Source organism: Meles meles, chromosome 8 (assembly GCF_922984935.1).
Source record: "Meles meles chromosome 8, mMelMel3.1 paternal haplotype, whole genome shotgun sequence".
Lineage (NCBI taxonomy): Eukaryota > Metazoa > Chordata > Mammalia > Carnivora > Mustelidae > Meles > Meles meles.
In genome coordinates this window covers 117,236,714-117,256,540 of record NC_060073.1, presented here as the reverse complement: position 1 = coordinate 117,256,540, position 19,827 = coordinate 117,236,714, and positions in this window count along the sequence as shown.

Here is a 19,827-nt window from a genome sequence, read left to right as displayed (position 1 = left end):
AGAAGGCTCGGTGATGCTGATCCCTTCACACCTCCCCCCACTCCCCACTCCTGGGTGAGGTCTGTGAGACCTTCCTCCCCAGATCTTCCAACTATCTTAATGTTAATGCATTGCTAAGGGGAAAAACAACCTGAACTTAACAATGGCAATGCCCCCAGTGTCCCGTAGGTCCTTTTTAGCATATGAAAGTTCTTTTGAAACCTCCCTTTTCCTTACCTGCCCCCAATAATCAGCCACTCCTTAAGCCCCCAGTGCAGCAGCCCTTTCTGCCTGTGGGTCCTGTTTCCACGGTTTGATAAACCGCCTTTCTGCACCAAGGACATCTCAGGAATTCTTCCTTGGCTGTGGGCTCTGGACCTCACCCCACCAAACCTCACCTATATTCCAAACCACATCATCAGAGGACAAAGTTTTCTTGGACTGTTGGTCCGGTTTTGATAAGAGATTGTAAAAGGTTTTTTTGGTTTGCCTTCCTTTTAAGTGATACGCCTTGAGAGCAAAATGTCTGGGTTTCCTCGAGATAATTCACGAGGTATTTTATTCTATAAGAAAGCTGAACTCTGTTAAGAAAAGCTAAGGTTGTATGGTTTTGTTTGCTTTTTCAGCTTTTAACTTTCTGCGTTTGCAAAATCTTTAACCATCACCGGCATTAAGTTGACAATTTGACGTTTCATTTGACCAAATGCTGCTGGTTTTGTTTGTTTGCTTTTTTTGGTTTTTTACTTTTTGGTATTTTTGACAAAATCAAATTCTAAGTGAAGTCTTTTTGACCTGGAAATAGCTTTGGGACTTTTTCCCAGAGTGTCTTTGGGACATTTCAAAGGATTTGTTCAACTAACCCGGCTTACGAGATATGTTAAAATACATGGGAAGTATTGAGTGTTGAAAAGTGAGAACCGTGCACGTTTTGCATGGAGCACTGGGTGTTGTGCAAAAAGAATGAATACTGTTACGCTGAAAAAAAATAAATAAATAAATAAAAAGGGAAAAAAAAAAAAAAAAAGAAAAGTGAGAACCGATTCTAGGTCCTCCTAATGTTGTATTTGCACAAGTCTGTAAGTGTTCCAGAAATTCTGTAAAATACCTAGAAAGCTGCTACGTCCTGGTATGACATCATCACTTGTAATTGTTCCCTTACCTTCTGAACTGCCGTCATCAGAAATGGGGCTCCTCTATCAGAAATGGGGCTCACAGTAAGAGGACTGCACCCGGGTATTAGGGGAGCCCCCGCCGGCTCTTGGGCAGGTGCACGACGTCCGTGCTGCTTGTGCAAAAAGCGACCCCTCGAGACAGACTCGGGCCAACCTGATGATCTTGTGGCATGAAAGACAGTCGGCTCCTGGGGCAGAGAAGTTAAGATTGGTAGACAGTGCCTATAAATTAAACAGACAGGACTCTGGGAAACCCAGGATGGCCCCCTGATTGTCCCTGGCTTTCTGGCAAATCTCATTTTGGGGGTGCTGGGGGGCTTGCAGTCCTTCACCTCAAATATATAGTGCATGTAAATGGCTCAGTTTATGAACTGATGAGGAGACTTCTATAAAATGGCAAAAACCGACCACCAGCCATGTCTGACCTGTTAGGTCTATCATTTTGGAAAAACTACTTTTGTTCCCAGGGATTCAGACCTTCTCCCTCTGGACCCCTTGAACACTCCAGCTAGACTATGTCTGCCTGCCGCTCAGTATGAGTTATCAGGACGCTCCTCACGGGTCTGTGTTTTCCGGGTGGACTGGAGCTTTCCCTGCTGCGGGGCTGATGTGCGTATGTGGCCGAGGAACAGTCAGAAAATGTGTCTCCCGCTTGGCGGTTGTTCTCCGTGATCTCCGTTGACTGGAACACCCGCCTCACTGGGCGGATATATGAAGGTAATGAAAACCCTGTCCGCTTCTTAGACTTAGGACGATAGCAATCACTTCAATCATCAGACAAGGTTGAGAAAACTGATGGGATCTTCCAACTTTAGAAACTTCTAAATTTGCCCAAACTACTGGACTTCCCTGGTCTAAGGCATTGCCTCTGGTCTTGCGGACTGTTCATAGTTTGTTCTTGGGGAGAAACAGACACTCACTCCGCATAAGATGGGTGCCCGCAGACCAGTGTCTAATGTATCCAACTTCCTGCTGGTCCCTGTTGTCTCCTGTGAGGACGACCAGCCCCTGTAAGTCTCCAGGGCCTCACACTCAAGCCTTCATCAGCAGGTTCAAGCACATGATCTTCCTAAAACGGGAACACTGGAGGAGAAGCAACAAGAGTGACTGACTTCTATGGCCGTGAAGATCACGGAGGTTAAGCGAACGTGGGATGATCTATGGGTGCCCCACGGAAGGAACAGCAAACATTTCAAGAATTTCAGAGCAGTCATCGGAAGTGGTTCTGATCCCTTAATTTTTTTTCACATCTCTTAAGTAAACGGAGAGCCTGACCAAAAGAGGGGGGAATTGTTACAAAGAAAACCACCAGCCCACCGTGGCATTACTTAGGACAAGTCGCCAAACGGGTTTAATGCCTAACTTGATTGCATTTCTGGCCACCCCCAGAAATGTGCTCGTAACATGTCAGTCAGGAATATTCGGGTCACCATCAATGAGGTCCCTTTCCCTCCTCCAGAGGAAGTTGAGGTAATCCACCTAATAAGACTGTCTCCCCTTCTCCCTGAGGAAAGGTGACCTAACCTAGAACAATACCTTCTGTTCTTCTGCTGACAACTTCTTTGCCCTGCCCTCCCTCCTTCAGACACCTTCCTGGTAGCACAACTTCTTGCTACTCCCCGTCACTTGCTCGCTGGGATCCTGCACCATTCGTGGGTCTCCTCAGAAAGCCGATGCGATCTTCACATTCACTCAGCTGAATTTTTGTTCTTTAACAGAACACAGATGGAAAGTTCTTGATAAAAATCAAAAGTGCTACTCCCGTGAACACAAGCGATGAGAAAGTGAAACAGCACGGCAAGATGCCTGGGTGGCTCAGTAGGTTCAGCGGCTGCCTTGGACTCAGGTCGTGATCCCGGGGTCTGGGATTGAGCCCGGAGCCAGGCTCCCTGCTCAGCGTGGAGTCTGCTCCTCCCTCTCCCTCCACCCCTCCTCCCACTCATGCATTCCCTCAAATACATAAAATCTTTTAAAAAAAGAAAGGAAGAAAGTGAGATAGCCTTATTGCTGATATGGGGAGTGCTTTGGTGGTCTGGATGGAAGTTCATACCAGCCACAACATTCCTCTAAGGCAAAACCCAAGCTTCAGAAGAAAATGTCGAAGCTAGCAGACGCTGGATCATGAAGTTGAAGGGAAGAAGCCATCATTTTCTCCTAAAAGTGCAAGATACAGCGGTAAGTACTAATGAAGAAGGAGCAGCAGGTTTTCCAGAAGTTCTAGTTGAGACAATCAACCAAGATGGCTTCACCAGACAGAGATGTTCAATGCAGGTGAAACAGCCTTCTGTTATAAGGAGACGTCATCTAGGACTTTCACAGCCGGAGAGGAAGAAGTCAATGCCTGGCTTCAAGGTTTCAAAGGATGGATTGACTCTTTGGTCAGGGGCTCATGCAGCTGGCCACTTTCAGTTGAAGCCAATGCTCTTTTACCATTTTGAAAATCCTGGGGCCCTTAGGAACTATGCCAAACCTGGGGCACCTGAGTGGCTCAGGTGATGACCTCAGGGTCCTGGGATCAAGCCCCATGTCAGGCTCCCTGCCCAGAGCCTGCTTCTCCCTCTGCCTCTGCCCCTCTTCCAGCTTGTGCTTTCTCTCTATGTCTGTCTCAAATAAATAAATACACTCTTTAAGGGAAAAAAAAGACCTAAGCCAAACCTACTCTGCCTGTGGTCTAGAAATGGAACAACAAAGCCTGGATGACAGAACATCTGCTTACAACATGATTCACCGAATATTTTAAGCCCATTGTTGAGACCTACTGCTCAGAATCAAAAGATTTCTTTCAAAATATTGCTGGTCATTAATAATGGCCCTAGTCACTCAAGAGCGCTGATGGAGAGGTACGGCAAAACTTAGTGTTTTCATACCTGCTAGCGCAATGCCCATCCTGCAGTCCATGGATCAAGGAGTGGTTTCAGCTTTCCCGTCTTACCATGGCAGAAATGCGTTTTGTCAGGCAGTAACTGCCATAGGTAGCGGGTCCTCTGATGGATCTGGAAAAAGTAAATCGAAAACCTCTGGGAAGGGATCACGATTCTACATGCCATTAAGAACGTCTGTGGTTCATGGGAAGAAGTGAAAATATCGACATTAACAAGAGTTTGGAAGAAGGTGATTCGAACCCTTAGGGGTGACTGAGGGATACAGGACCTCAGAGGAGGAAGTCACTACAGATGGGGCAGAAACAGCAAGAGAGCTAGAATCAGAAGCGGAGCCTGAAGATGGGCCTGACCCAGTGAGATCTCATGGTCAAACGTGAGCAGATGCGGGGCTGCCTCTTACGGACGCACGAAGACACTGGTTTCTAGAGATAGAATCTGTTGTGGCTGAAAATCGTTGAGACGTCAACGGATGGAGAGTGTGGCATAAACTTAGCTGATGGAGCAGAAGGGGGTCTGAGAGCACGGGCTCCAGTTTTGAAAGAAGTCCTGCTGCGGGTAAAACGCTATCAGACAGCCTCCTGTGCCACAGAGCAACGTTCCTGGCGGGAAGAGTCCGTCGATGAGGCAGACTACACTCTTATTCTGAGAAATCGCCCCAGCCACACCAGACATCCCCGTCAGTCAGGAACCATCCACACAGAGATAAGACCCTCTACCAGCAAGAAGATTGTGACCACCCAAAGCTCAGATAGTGAGGAGCATTTTCAGCAATAAAGAATTGCTAAATTTTGCTAAATGCAATGTGCATTTTTTGTTGTTTTGTTTTTTGTTTATGTTTGCTAGTGCACACTTAGTAGACTACAGTGTGGCCTAAACAAAACTTTTACAGAGCCTCCTGCAGGTTAGCACAGAAGGCCAACATGAGTGACCCTCGGGCTCCCATCGAGAGCACGGATGTGTTTTCTTCGACCCTCACAGATTTGATTTCTTTCGGTGTTGTTTATTTATCAGAAGTTAAAAACTGTGATATTTTAAATACATTTCTGGATCATGGGCTTCCCTTGCCTGGATTTCCACAGCACCGTGATTACTTGGAACTGAGTCCATACACTACATTCCCGGATTCAGATGCTCTCCCTGTTTGCCTGTCCCCACATAACCTGATCGATGTAGTTCCCCAGCCACCAAGCCTGTTTACATTTATGGCCTTTGCTGGGGAGATTAAGGGCCAGACTTTGGACTGAGTCATTCTTAACAATCTCAACACTTTACACAGTGCCATGGTTGACAGGATAATCATCCAACTCAAGTATCAATTTCCCTTTATGGAAACTAACTGCATTGGATAAGTTGTTGAATTAAATTTGTTGTTGTTGTTGTTGAATTAAATTTAATGCATGAAAATCAATATCACCTATTGGATAGCAGATGCCCAGTAATGTTAATTATAACCTTAGTATAACTCCTTGAGTATCTATAATACTAGTAGAATCTCTTAGTGTCCTAAGAGAAAAGATCTCGTAAGAGAGATACAGTGTACTTCCGCAAGGAGTTCAGAAAATTGAACAATTACATCTATTTCAAGGGCAGAGGGAGGGTATCATGGATGTTTTGTCGAGTAAGGAAGAAAAGAAATTTAAGGCATCCATAATACAACACACACCTCACAAGCTGTGTGGTGTGTGGAGCTGAATTGGACTGTGAATCTGAGTAAATCACCATCAGTCGCACAGTCCCAGAGCCCACGTGGCCTGAGTGCTCTTTAGGCACCGAGCCCAGCATGTGGCCAGCATCCCACATCAGCCGGCATGCCTCCAGTTCCTCCTGCTTCGCTGTCAGGAGGTAGTCACCAGAGATCTGAGGGCTGCTCAGCTGTGAGCACACCCCGCTGGAAATTTGGGTGCAGGTCTGGGCTCCCTGCTGGAGGCAGACTTGAACCCATGGAGGCCAGCGGTCAGTTGGTAACTGTCTCTCATTTCCCTATCTTCTGCTGAGTTAGATTCTACAATTCAAGAGGATGCTTCAGGGAGACTGAAAACTGGTTGCTCAGAATAGGAATGAATTCATTAATGAGACTTGTCTGGGTGGTTTTCTCCCTTGCATCTATCTCCCTTCCGCACCACTGCTTCCTGGGAGCCGCTTCCAAACAAGCTACATGCACGCACCGCCCAGACTCCGTCTCTGCTCTCGGGAGCATCTCAGTTGAGACAGTTGGGGTCCCCATCCCAGAGGTCACCATCCTCATCCCCGTCTTGGCTGAGCACTCGCTGTGTGGAAGGGCTGAGCTTCGGTTCCTGCATATGTCATCTCTGGTAGTAGTAATGCTCCTTAGAGGCGAAAATTTGTCACCAAGATCATTGGCATATATAGTCATACTATCTAATAACGGAGTTGGTTTGAGTAGATATCCAGATTAGGTCAGCAGCCGAAGTCTGCTCTAAGCGGAGCATGAGATTAATTTCTCTGTAACAGCTCCTGCATCTCTGCACAACGTTCCCGCCTTGGCTTTTAAAGCCCGAAACTGTGTTACTGATACATTTTACCAGAATTCTCCCCACTGCTATCCACCGTATTCGTTCACTAACTTTCGGCAAACCGCGCTGCTGAACCATCCCCGAGGTCCTCGTCTTGTCCTCCTAGTCAGACTACGAGCCTTTCATTCCTTGAGTTTTGTTTTGTCTTTGTCTGGGGGTCCCTACGTCTTCTTCTGGTTCTTCCAACACCTCTTGCAGAGGTCACTGAACGGTAGGTTAACTGCACGTGTCACGGAGACGCAGGCGTGGTTTCCGCGGACAAGTTCTGTGGAAGCTGAGATAGTGCAGTGAGGATTACATGAAACATGCAAAAATCGTCGTAAAACCTAAGACACTCACTTCAGCTGCCTAAATGTCCTCACTCAGGTCTGCGTATTGTGAGGCCTCCTGCTCATTCCATTTTGGGGTTTATGAAGCTTGGGTACTGGTGACTTCGACTTGTAAAAACTGTCTAGAAAACTATTTTCTTGAGATCGAAGGGAAGAAAGCAGAAAATTGTTCCTCCCAGGGGCTTTGTCAGTGGCGCATCTGGGTCCCCTAAAGAACTGATCCACAGTATTCTAGTGACTTCTTCACCCATACGTGTTTCTTCACAAAGCAGATTCTTTCTTTCTTTGACAGAGAGAGACACGCCAGAGAGGGGACACAAGCAGGGCTAGTGGGAGAGGGAGAAGCGGGCTTCCCGCTGAGCAGAGAGCCTGATGCGGGGCTCGATCCCAGGATCCTGAGATCATGACCCTAGCTGAAGGCAGACGCTTAACGACTGAGCCACCCGGGTGGTCCTCACAGAGCAGATTCTTTGCACTGCTTGCTGCTCACTGGAAAGGATGAAGAAAATGCTGGTGTAATCATCCTATTTTCTTTCTCTTCAGTAGTCTCCTCTCATTATTTTCTCTCTGCTGTCTCTCCCCTGCTCCCCCTCCCCCTCACACACACAAGCACGCGTACAGGCACACGCAGGCACACACACGCACATGCACGCATATACACACTCATTCAAAACCCACCGACTCACTTTCCCACAAACAGTCAAGGCTATATTCTGCTTTTTCTGGTAAGAATGCTAATTTAGCACAATAGGTTTTGAAAACGGACATAACAGACTCATTATCCAGCAGTAAAATACCAGATTAAACATTCACTTTCAAGTTATACTATCACTCTCCAGCAAGATAAATGCAGCAAAAAGATAAGGTCCCTGGGGCACCTGGTTGACTTGGGGGTGGGGCGGTGGGCTGAGGAGAAGGCCACTGTGGTAAGAGGAGACCATGTGTAGGAGGGCGAAGCATGGAGACAGGAAACAAGGAAGAGTCAGAATGGAAGGTTCAGCACAAGGATTAGTGCACCCCGGGGGCGGGGGCTGGCTGGTCACAAGGCTGCACAGAGGGACCCGTTAGTTGTGTTAAAAGCCAACAGATGGAAGCTGCTTTTCTGTTTCCAGTACACGTCTAACATGTACTTCCCACCATGTTCTGCTTCAGCAGCGGTGGATCTAAAATACTTGTGCAAGAGGGGCTGGTGGGCTGCCGTCTGCTTGAGAGCAAAAGGAATTGCTTTGTATTGTTTTTCTTAGATCTTATTGCTTGGGACAGACCTGGCTGGCCCTCACGCCTGTGCTCGTGATCAGTGAGCCCACTGCCCCAGCACCTCAAAGGGTGCTTCCTTGACCAAAGTGTCTTTTTTGAAGAAACTATCTGATTACATAGGGAAATGGAGCCCTGACGCCCCCCCCCCCACCCCGGTGTCCCACGAATACACACTTCCCATCAGTAGACATAACCTCCTCGGGGAAGGGAAGCGCTGAAAACCTTCACCTGCCATAGGTAGTGTCCACCAAGCATAACGGTTTCCTAGCAGTTTCCGCCCACAAATTCCAGAAGGAAAAAGAACCACATTAAGTTTTAGTTTAGCATCATAAGAAACTCATCAAAAGTGCCCAGACCTGGAAAATCCAATAAATGGTTTGGTCTTAGTTCCTGGTCTTCCATCCTTTGCTACTATCTTTGCTGGAAATTTAGTTTTTGGCATGCGATGACCGCATTCTGGAGGACAGAGCTTCGTGATTTCTAACTAGATGCAGGAGGAAAGTAGAGTGTACTTGGAATTAGTGGCCGTTTCCCTGCTCTGCCACGTGCTTTGCTGTCCCTCGGGCAGCAACAGCCACTGCAGTATGGCCCTGAAGCACCGTATTTATTATCAGTACTTTCATGAACAGTTTTTTGAGGAAACTTTTTTCCTGGCAGTGGAGTATCTATCCGTTGGTTTTGTCTGGTCTGTTCGTTGGCTTCGGTAGTTATCAGAGACCGGGCTTCGCCATGCTAGCGAAAAGATGAGTGCATTACCATGAGGCGATGCTCTTAAAGGCTGACTAAGGACTTGCTTGCCCAGTAACATGAACCCAGGAGCTAAAAAGAACCAAGTGGGCTGTTTGCAGGACTGCTGCATTGCAAGGGAACCAAACAGAAAGCCAGGAGAAGGGGACACAACATTCTCAGTGAGAATGCAATTGCCCGGGGCCTTTGCTGTTACTGATGGAGTTGGGTTGAGGGGAAGATGAGAAGCAAACGTCTGAACAGAGTGGGAGATTTGCTAAAAATCGATGGTCACGGAGACATCCAACAACTTGGCAGGAACAGATTGCTTTTCTCCTACATTTACGTCTTCTTTCTCTGAAGTGGCTTCAAAAAGTGCAGAAAGCCCACCAGCTCGCCCATCTTCACTCTGGGAGGACCAGCTGAATGCTGGAACCTGGAACTGAGCCATTAGGAGGCCCAGAGGCCAGAGGTGAAGGTGGTGGGCCTCCGAGGGCCACCATGGGCAATATTACACAAAATAGAAAGAGTTGATTAGAGAACAGAGTCCATGGTGATGCAATGCCCATGTAATTAGTTTATGCGCACTTAATTTTATGCACATACTTGATTTCTGCCTCAACAACTCTAGCATCACCGTATATCCTGAAAAGCACATGAATAGAGAGACGGGTTATACGCCGGGGGTGGGGGGGTGTAGGTAGAAAAAGAGTATACGTCGTCTTCTCCGATAAACGCACGAGTCTCTAGAGCTCCAGGAAGAGTGATATCCCGCATTCATCAGAGGATTCAGGATGAAGACGTTGAGACTGTTTGAATGAACTACATACAGTCAATGAGCTGCAACCTCGGTGAAGTCATCAGCACTGGGAGCGGAGAGAAGGGACATGGAAGTGTAGAAACGAGAACATGCGCTAGGGCCTCACATGGAACAATGGGGTCTGAGGCTGAGATGCCAGGAATCCTGTTCTCAGCTGACACGTGAGTGAAGATGGTAGGTCCCAGGCCTAAGTTCCAGCGACTTCTTGGGCCTCAGCTTGAACCACTGGACCTTCCCTGAGTGCACCCCAATGTCTGCACGAGGTCAGGTCTTCACACACAAGTGCAGGGATGGTACGCTGTCCCCATTACAGGGGCTCTCGGGTCTCAGGCCTCATCCATGACTCTACCATCTTAGTCTTACCTCTGTCCACTCTTCCTGGTGACTCAGTCCATCCTCAACTAAGTCATCTAGGCCAGAAGAGCATTGATGGCACTCTCGCCTCCCCCTCTTACGCAGGACCTTGTCTGCCAGAAGCACAAAGAGACTTCGAGTACTGAACACAGCATGGTTTCCCTCCCATTTCGCCAATTCTAACCCTTTTTTAACCCAGCTTTCATCTCCACGGGGGTCAGTAGTCTTGAAGAATGATCTACTGTCTTTGAGCCTTGCAGGAAAGATGTGGAGGCGTCCTCTGCCCATGATTCCTCATCTCAGCATCACCCGCGCAGGCTCAGTGAGTGAGCTGGGCAAATGCACGTCCTGCTTTTTCCATTAGCCTCCCGAAAGTCAAAGGTCGCTCTGCTCCCCCACACCCCACCGAGGCTCTTGGATTCTGGAGGGTCTGATGGGCGGTTTCCTTTGTGAACAAAGGCTGCCCAAACCCGTCCCGTCCCCATTCTCAGCTGCAGGTGATTCAGCACTGCAAATTCAAGTGGGACCAGGAAAATCATAGCAGGGTCCCCCAGAGCTGCTTCTTGCTCTTTACTGCTTACCTCGGAGATGCTGTAAAGGCTCTCTGAGCTCCTTCCCTTCCTCCCCGCACTCCCCTTCCTCCCCAAGGTCACCCATATAAATCTTCACCAAGCCTGATGAGGACAGCGGCCCCTTCCCAGACTGAGCAACACTCACCAGCCACGTCCCTCACCCTTGCCGTGGGTCCGCAGTTGAAATGGCAGCAAGGTGGCCCTAATTTTTTAGGTGGAGCATAAGCGCAGACTGAGATCTGTGTTAATACTTAGGAAGTTTTAAATTATTCTCACTTCCCAAGATACCTTCAGATCACCGAAACTCACATTATAGCAGACATTGTTCCCCTAAGACACTGGCTCCACCATTGCTTGGGGAAGCGAGAGCATAGAACAAAGAAGAAGGCGCACACGGAGTTAACTATAGGCCCTAAGGGATCTTCACATCACTGAGGTTTAACTAGACAGTCAACTGAAGGGTTTGGAGTTTTTTTCACCTAAACCAGTACTAAGACTTTTTTTTTTTTAATTGTGGTAAAACACACTAATCATAAAATGTACCATGTTCGCCGTCTCTAGGTGTGTTCAGTGGCATTAAGTACACGCATCCACGTCCTCGTGCAACCATCCCCACCGCGCCCCTCGAATTCTTCTCATCCTGGAAAACTGACATCAGCCGCTACGAAACACCAATTCCCCATTTGTGCCTTCTGCCAGCTCCCGGGGGGCCACCAGCAGCTTCCTTTCCCACTCCACAAATTCGACCCTGCTAGCTGGCTCGTCTAAGTGGACTCATTTGTCCCCTTGTGAGTGACCTTTCCCTCCGCTGATCATGTTGGAACTCTGCTTCCCTTTCAGGGGTGAGTGACAACGCGTGCACGGCGTGCATTATGCGTCTCTGCGCATCCGTCCGCGGGGACTCGGGCTGCTTCTACCTTTTGCTACGGTGAGTAATGCTGCTCTGAGCACGGGTGTGCACATATCTCTTGAAAACTTCGCTTTCATTTCCTGTGGCCACACACCCAGAAGTGAAATTGCCAGATCAGAGGGTAGTTCTATTTTTAATTTTTTGAGGAACTGAGCTGCCGTTTTCCATAGCAGCTGCCCCATGTTGACTTCCAGCCGCAGTGCCGAGCACCTGCCGTTCTCCCACATCCTCACGAGCACCTGCTGTCTTCTGGGGTTCGTTGGCTCCAGCGGCACCTGTCTTACCTCCGAGAGGTGGCTGAGACACCTCAACCCCTTTCCCTGTGCTCCTCCGCAGCCCCCGGCTGCCTCCCACCGAGAAGGGACCTGTGTCCCTGAGAAGCAGCTTGGCTTCTAGGAATGAAAGTGTTTTTTTCCTTTATAAGGCTCTTCCTCTCCAGATGGCTCTGTCTTAAGGGACACTGTATAGGAGAGACTGAGAGCGTGGATTCCAAAGCCAGAATGGTTGAATTAACGTTTTAACTGCTGATCACAGACAAGGAACTTCATTGTGACTTGGTTTCCCCATCTGCCAGATGGGTTTCATGATAATTCTTATATCATAGTGTTAGTGTATTTAATGTGTATCTCAAAAGTCATTAAAATAGGAAGCATTCGGTAACTGCGGTGTATGTCCACGTAACAAGCCCCATTCATCTAACCAGTTCATGCAACATAAATACTTGACATGGAAATGAGGACCAATTCATGTGCCAGACACTGTTGTAGATGCTAGGGATAGAGCAGTGACCGAAACAGACAAAATTTCCAGCTGCAGCACAATGTACGTTATAATGGGAGAGACAAATACTCATCGATCGCACACAACAGACTTCCTGTTAGGAGAACTCCACGTAAGGAGGGGAAGCTGAACGGGGGCGGGGCGGGGTTAGGGGCTGCATTATATGTTGTGGGGTCAGAGAGGCTGCGAGGAGCAAGTCAGTGATCTTCATAACACACGTTTCATTGAGTATCGCAAAAATAAACTCAGCGTGGCCAACTGCTTCCTCAGTGTGTGTTGAAAACTGGAGTACCATCTAGATGCTCATACCGTTGGTTTCTAACCCTTAGTAATGTTTCAACGGTTAAAAGAAAAAAAGTCTCAGAGGATCTGAGGAATCACATTTCTCACTAACAGCTTATATGTGTGACGTGACTTGTTGTATACTTAGTCTGAGCCAGAGGCCACAGTTCCGGTGCCCGCGAGCTGAGGGGTGAACTCACCTGAGAGACGCAGGTTGACAAGGGAGAGGTCTGTGCCCACCTAAGGAGGACACTTGTCCTCTCTGAAGATCCGGGGCTCCTTGGACACACTGATTTTGCCCAGGACAATGAAGACCCTATTTACTCTATCTTACACGTGTGTGTATTTTATCTGTCGTTACAAAACAAAACCCACCTGGTTTGCTGTTTTTTCAAAACACTATGCAGATGAAGCAAAGCTTATCTCTGTTTCACATTTGATCCCTGGGTCACCTGTTTGTCGTTTGTGCTCTTGGCGAAGAACGGCATTTGCTTTCTTTGGGAATAGGATCCTTTGTCTCAGCAAAGTGTAGTAGAAAATTGGGACAGGTGATCTGTGGTTTTCTTAAAGTAGTTTTTTCTTTCCCTTCGCACTTCCTCCACTCAACTTGTTGGAGGCTCTATGTTCTCTTGTCATAGGGAATATCTGTGACAAGCAGCATTTAGAAACGTCCAGGAAGACAGTGGGATCCAGAGAAGGAAAAAGACCAGGTGTACACACACACGTGTACACACACACACACACACACACAGAATGTCACTATGGAGAACCTAGAAGAACAGTGTCTTCATATTAGTGGAGTTTCTCTCTGTGGACTGGGGGAAGAGTCTGAGGTGTCTGAGTTGGCCCCAGCCAGCCGGGCCAGCAGGCACGGTGTCCTTACCACAGACAGTAGTCAAACCATACTTACGAGGAAGTGAAAACATAGACGCCAGGATGGCCAAGTCAGGCTTGGTTCTCAGGTTTTTGGAAGCCTAGTAGAGCGCTACTAAATGTGAGAGTCCATTCCTGGCTTTAAAAGCAAACATGTCCATGATGATAATGTTTGCGTGGAAAAGAACAGAATTTTAGTTTCCTCGTTCTTCTGGAGACCACATGAGCATGCGTAAATCTGCGAAGACTGAAGGAGAGGATGGGGCGCCTGCTCTCGGCTGCTGCTCGAATCACCACGGTGTAGACACAGATGTGGATTCAGAATATAATCTGGATTCAGATAGAAGGACCAGACGATAAATGAATGGTGGAGGAGACAATAAGCAGGTTTTATGTGACGGGTTGTGACCAGAAAATTCAGATCCAGGCCCAGGTCCGATTTCTGGGGTTTGATTTGCTGCTGACAGTTCAGATCTGCGACCAGATCTGCGTGGGTGCTGGGAACGATGTGCTACGGCAGGCAGAAGGTCCCTAGACCTACCTGTATCGTCCGTAACTCTTGGAGACGCAGTATTTCTTCAGTCATCCCTCTGTCTAGCCTATGGTGTCGATCTTCTAGAATAGAATTGGTGAACCCGCCTTAGTGGGAGCACTAATCAAATATAAGATTTTTCCTTTTCTGGAATCTTCCCCTCTTCTCAGGTATGGAATCACATCACCCTTGAGTCAAGTACACTTTATAGTCCTGTAATGCTGAGTGACTTAGTTAACCCATCAAGCCTTAGTTGCCTTATCTGTACAATTACCTTGTCTGCATCATTTCTGTTATCTCTACTTGGTTCAGTATAATCTGGATAAAGTCATCGCCTGGCCACAAGTGGAAGAGATTGTTCTCAGTGGCATAGTCTTGGAGGCAGGTATTTTTTCATAAGGTACTCACCAATTGATTTCTTCATAGCCCTGTTTCATTTTCTTTGTAAAATTCCTCTCTGTGTTAGACAAATGTCTGTTTTAGGAAGAAGAGTACGGAGTATCAGTGTCTCAGGGACTTGCCCGGCACAAGGGGCCCCTCTCGTGATGTGCACCTTGCTCCTGGCCTAGCACGATGGTAGGAAACACGGAAAACATCAGCGGGTAGCATAGGACTCGGACCCTGCTCTTATGGAACTCAGAATAATTTGGGGATGACAGGCATAAGCACAGGAAACTGTTGTGTGGCGTATGGGAGAACGCAGGCCGAGAGTGCATTAGTAAGGCTGCAGAGAACAGGGGCATTAAATCTGGAGCAGACAGGAAGCTCTCACGCAGGTGGCGAGCCTCCTAGAACCTGAAGGGTGCAGGTATCTAAATAGTGCTGGGGGGAGAAATAGGGCTGATGATTTGTTCTATTCTTACTTAACCAGCAACACCGAAAAACGGCATTTGTGCGCAGCTTGGCCCACGTGGAAACCGAGGCTTCCCGAAAAAAGCTTCTTGCCCCAGAATATAGAGTCGGAAAACCGGGGAGGGGATTGCTGGGTGGGAAACAGCACTAGGAAACAGCCCCTATGAATGGGAGTTAGCCGAAACAAGAAGCCAGAAACTTAAGAGTCAGAAGGATTCCCGGGTCTTGGGATATCCAGATAAAAACTACAGATGACCAGTGTAGATATCGCTGAAATCAGTCATGAAGAGCGAGAGCCATAAACATCAAGAAGCAATCACTTTTAAAAAGATACTTTTTATTGAAAAGGTCTTCCAGAAGTAGAAACTACAGTCATTGCAGTAAAAACTCAAAGGAGAGGCTAAACACATACACAGTTGATAACGGATCGGTGAACGGCCAGATGCCCGCAAACACAGCTCTCTAGAAGGCAGCATATAGAAACGACGTGGAAACTCCCAGAGAGAGTGAGAAATACGTAGGTTAGAATAACAAAGTCTAGCGCATTAGCAATATTAGTAACCTACTGCTGCCATGACAAATCGCCACAGACATAGTGACTTTAAACAACACACATTTATCTCAGAGTTCTAGAGGTTACGTTTCTAACATGAGTTTTATTGGCCTAAAACCAGGCTGTGAGCAGAGCTGTGTTTCATATCTGGGAAGTCATCTACCACCATCCAGGCTGTTGGCGGAATGCAGTTCTGTGTGTCGTAGGAGTGCGGTTGTGTGTCTTTCTGGCTGTCCTTTGGGAGGTATTCCTAGCTCCCCATGACCTCTCCCTGGTCCCCAGGTGTGGCCCTCCACCTAGAATCGGCACGAGTGTGTCAGAACCTTCTGAAACTTGGCATCTTTCTGACTTCCTCCACTGTATCTTGTATGCATCCAGCTGGAGAGAGTTCTCTGTTTTCAAGGACTCTGGCGATGACATTGGGCCCACCCAGATCATCCAGGATGGTCTCCCTATGTCACGGTCAACTGATTAGTCCCCTTTATTACATCCCCTGAGACTCGGGCTGTGTGGCATTACATATCCACAACGGTGACACAAAGGTGTGAAGACCTTGGAGGCCAAAATTCGCACATCTCATCCCAGATGAACACAATGGAAAGAATGAGTAAGAGACTCTTTCTTTCTTCTTTTTTTTTTTTTTTTTATTTATTTGACAGAGAGAAATCACAACTAGGCAGAGAGGCAGGCAGAGAGAGAGGAGGAAGCAGGCTCCCTGTGGAGCAGAGAGCCCGATGCGGGGCTCGATCCCAGGACCCTGAGATCATGACCTGAGCTGAAGGCAGAGGCTTTAACCCACTGAGCCACCCAGGCACCCCTAAGAGACTCTTTCTTAAGAGAGGTTTTCAGAATCATGTCAGAGAGCAGAATATCAGAGTTCTGAGATATACAGACCCACAGCTGAAGAAGGCACACTTCAGTGTGAAAAACACAAAGAAGGCCAATGCCTTAGAACACCCCTGTGAGATGTGCATTATTTTGTTTTTCAAGGTTTTATTTATTTGTCAGAGAGAGAGAGTGGCAGAGACAGGCAGAAGGAGAGGGAGAAGGAGACTCCCCACTGAGCAAGGACATCCCCTCTCCCCCCACTTGCAGGACTCAATCCTTGGACCCTGGGATCATGACCTGAGCTGAAGGCAGATGCTTAACTGACTAAGCTACCAAGGTGTCCCGAGATGCACATTATCATTCCCACTTTAAAGAGGAGGAAAAAAAAGGGCAGAGGGTTCTTTGTCAAAGGTCACCCAGGCTGGTCTAATTCAGGTCATGAATAGGATGGCAGAGGTCCCTTCGTGCTTCTCCTCTTGTGAAACTGTGAATGAAGAAAATTCTGGAGCTGGCTTTTATGGTATCACAGAGCCTGCAGAATGTAGGCCCACGATGCTTGGGGAGTGCTCTGTATGTATGGCCCATTTGCATACAATGGAAGCTACTGTAGCTGGTTTAAGTAGGAAATGATTTAGCGCTGTATGTAGCTGGCCACCCCTAACGTGGCCTCCTTCCCAGTGCTGTGCCCTCGTGTAATGCCTTCTCCTTGAGGGTAGGCTGAACATGGTATTTTGAGTCTAATAAACAGAATAAGGTACATGTGGTGAAGTGTGTTTTGCAGAATTAGTGCCCAAATACTGATTTCCATCTTGCCCATTTCTCTTCATTCTCCCTTATTCGCTCTGATGGGAGCTGGCGGCCATGTTGTGAGCTGCCCTGGGGAGAAACTCCCATGTTAAGGAACCGAGCAGAGCTTCTGGTCCACCTGTGCTGACCTGAACCCTGCCAGGTGGTGAGCAGGACTCATCCAGCCCACCGTGGGCTCGAGCCTGGGAGCAGATCTGACCCTGTTGCTGCGCCTTCAAGGGAGACGAAAGCGTGGGATGCCATCTTGTTTGCGGCACATTGCCTGGATTCTTACCACGTGTCAATAGTACAGCAACAAGTCCTGGTGTGTCAAGACAATGCACTTTGGGAGCAGTTGGTTACACACATGTCATTACTATGTGATGTACAGGGTGGCAGACAAAAATCAGTGTTAGAGCTTAAGAGCAGCGTCTGACTGATTAGGAAAGCCAGGGCCAGAGACTACTGAGTCCGGAAGTCCAAGACTGTGAGTTCTTCATCTGACCACGTTCTCTCCAGACCACAATCATCGTAGGAAATACGCACAAATGAAATCATCCTTATGTCCTTTCTCATTAATTTTGTCACTGCTCCTTTCTTTAACCCCTTATAGCCTTAATTTTATCTTGTATTTGTATGTTTTTATCTTTGTCTTATACACACACATACACACACACCATGAGCAACACATTTACTCCTTTTTTCTTCAAATATCTAAAGATGTTTTCTCCACTTTTAAACAGAATGCTGAGTTAGCATTATAGGTTTTGAGAAAAGGAACTATATATACGTACACATAGCAATAAAACATGGGAGCAAATTCTCCATGTTCCAATATTCATGGGAACGAAAGCGAGTGTAGCGCAAAGGGCAAGTCCCAGGAGGTATCTCGTCGAGGGCACAGAGACCACGTCATTATAAAACCCTACACAAAGATTAACTTGGAAATTATTTTGTATTATAAAACCCTACACAAAGATTAACTTGGAAATTACTTTATACTTCCTGCACTAAGACAACACAAACTTTTCATGCCATGATCTGGGCTGGATGATGATGATCGTCAGCTTGTTCTTAAAAACTGGGCTCGGTGTTCGGTGTTGGGAATGTGGTGTGGTTGCTAGACTGGGGGTATCCCGTAGATGATTCTTGCCACGACTACTGTCTGGGATACTAGGAGATTAAAACAGTGAAAGCCACTGATGAAGTCTTGAGTTTAGGGGAGGAAATGAATGGCAACCCGGACAGCACGTCTTCACAGAACTCCAGGGCCACTGGCTTTGGAGCATATGAGCCTCTGTAGAGGTTTAAGCACGAATGCAGTTTACTCAATTAAATTCCTTCAGCTCCTCCTCTCCTGTGCGCTCCAGAACACCCTAACCCTATTCCTACGGGAAACTCTTTCACCAGAAGTAACACCGGAGACACTCAGTTAATTGAACAACAACAACAAAAATAATTAGCATGTAAAATTATTTTAAAAAATCATGCTAGGCAGGTGAATTTCCTCCAGAAATTCGTGCTTCTCTTGGTACACAAAGACTATACTGCTGGTTTTCTGAAGAATAGAGAGGCGGCTAGGTGTGATAATAGTTGCTCAGGTGTAATTCCTATAATAATGAATAGTTTTGGCCTTGTCATGTCCCAAATATGTATTAGTCCAGGAAAGATAAGGAATATAAGGACGTGTTCATACTGGTTTCCAGTCCCAAGCTTATGCTTATACAAATATATCATTGTAAGCTACTTAACATGATATGTATGAAAGAGTAATATCTGGAAAGTAAAATGTAACTAAAGGGGCATATTATAAAATCTATAGAAATTTCTAAAAAATAGTAGTATAGACAGTGAGATGTAAAATAAATACGAAATAGAAACAATTAATCCAAAAGGAAACAGGAATAAGAACAGATAAGGCCTACAGAAAACAACCAACGAGATGTCAGACTTGAACTGAACTGTATTAAATAGATAAAATCTGTGACTTAAATAATTAATTATAATTCACCCGCACATTCTGAATGAAAGATGCCAGATTGTTGGACTAAATTGAAAAAAAAAAAGAGTAAAACACAATTCTTTGCTTCTTAAAATAACCACACCGTAGATGTGGTGATAGAGTCTGATAAAGTCAAAGAACAGAAAGCGAGACACATTTCAAGCCCATAGCACAGGACCCAAAAGTCACAGACCACGTTAAGATAGAAAACAAAACAAAACAAGATTTAGTCATTGTAACTTTAAAAACCTTTGCTCCCCAAGATACCATTCAGAAAATTAAAAAGCAAGCTGTAGTTTGAAAGAAAATATTTGTAACACATGTATCTGGCAAAGATCTTGGAGCCAGAATATTTAAAGAATACTCACAACTCAGGAAAGAAAACTACTCAGGAAAAAATGGACAGATCATGTGGACCCAGGAAGAACAAAGATGACCCAACAGCCAAGTACGTGGTGTTTCACAGCTTTAATCATTGGGAAGATATAAATTGAAGCCACATAGGATATTACTATGGTAGTCAAAATCTGCAGCCGCCCAAGTCTCCATCAGCCTGTAAATGGATAAACGGATCTATGTTGATATGGCATACCGCTGAATCATATTCATATCCTAACAACACGAACTACTGACTTCTAAGTGCATCAAAGTAGAAAACTCTTAAAAATATTTTGTTGATCAAAAGAACACTTACGCAAACACCCCATTTACACGAAAAGACGGAACTAACATAACTGGTGTATGGTTACAGAAATGAGATCAGGTGTTTCCTTGCCCTCGGGTTGGTGCAATTAATTGACTCTA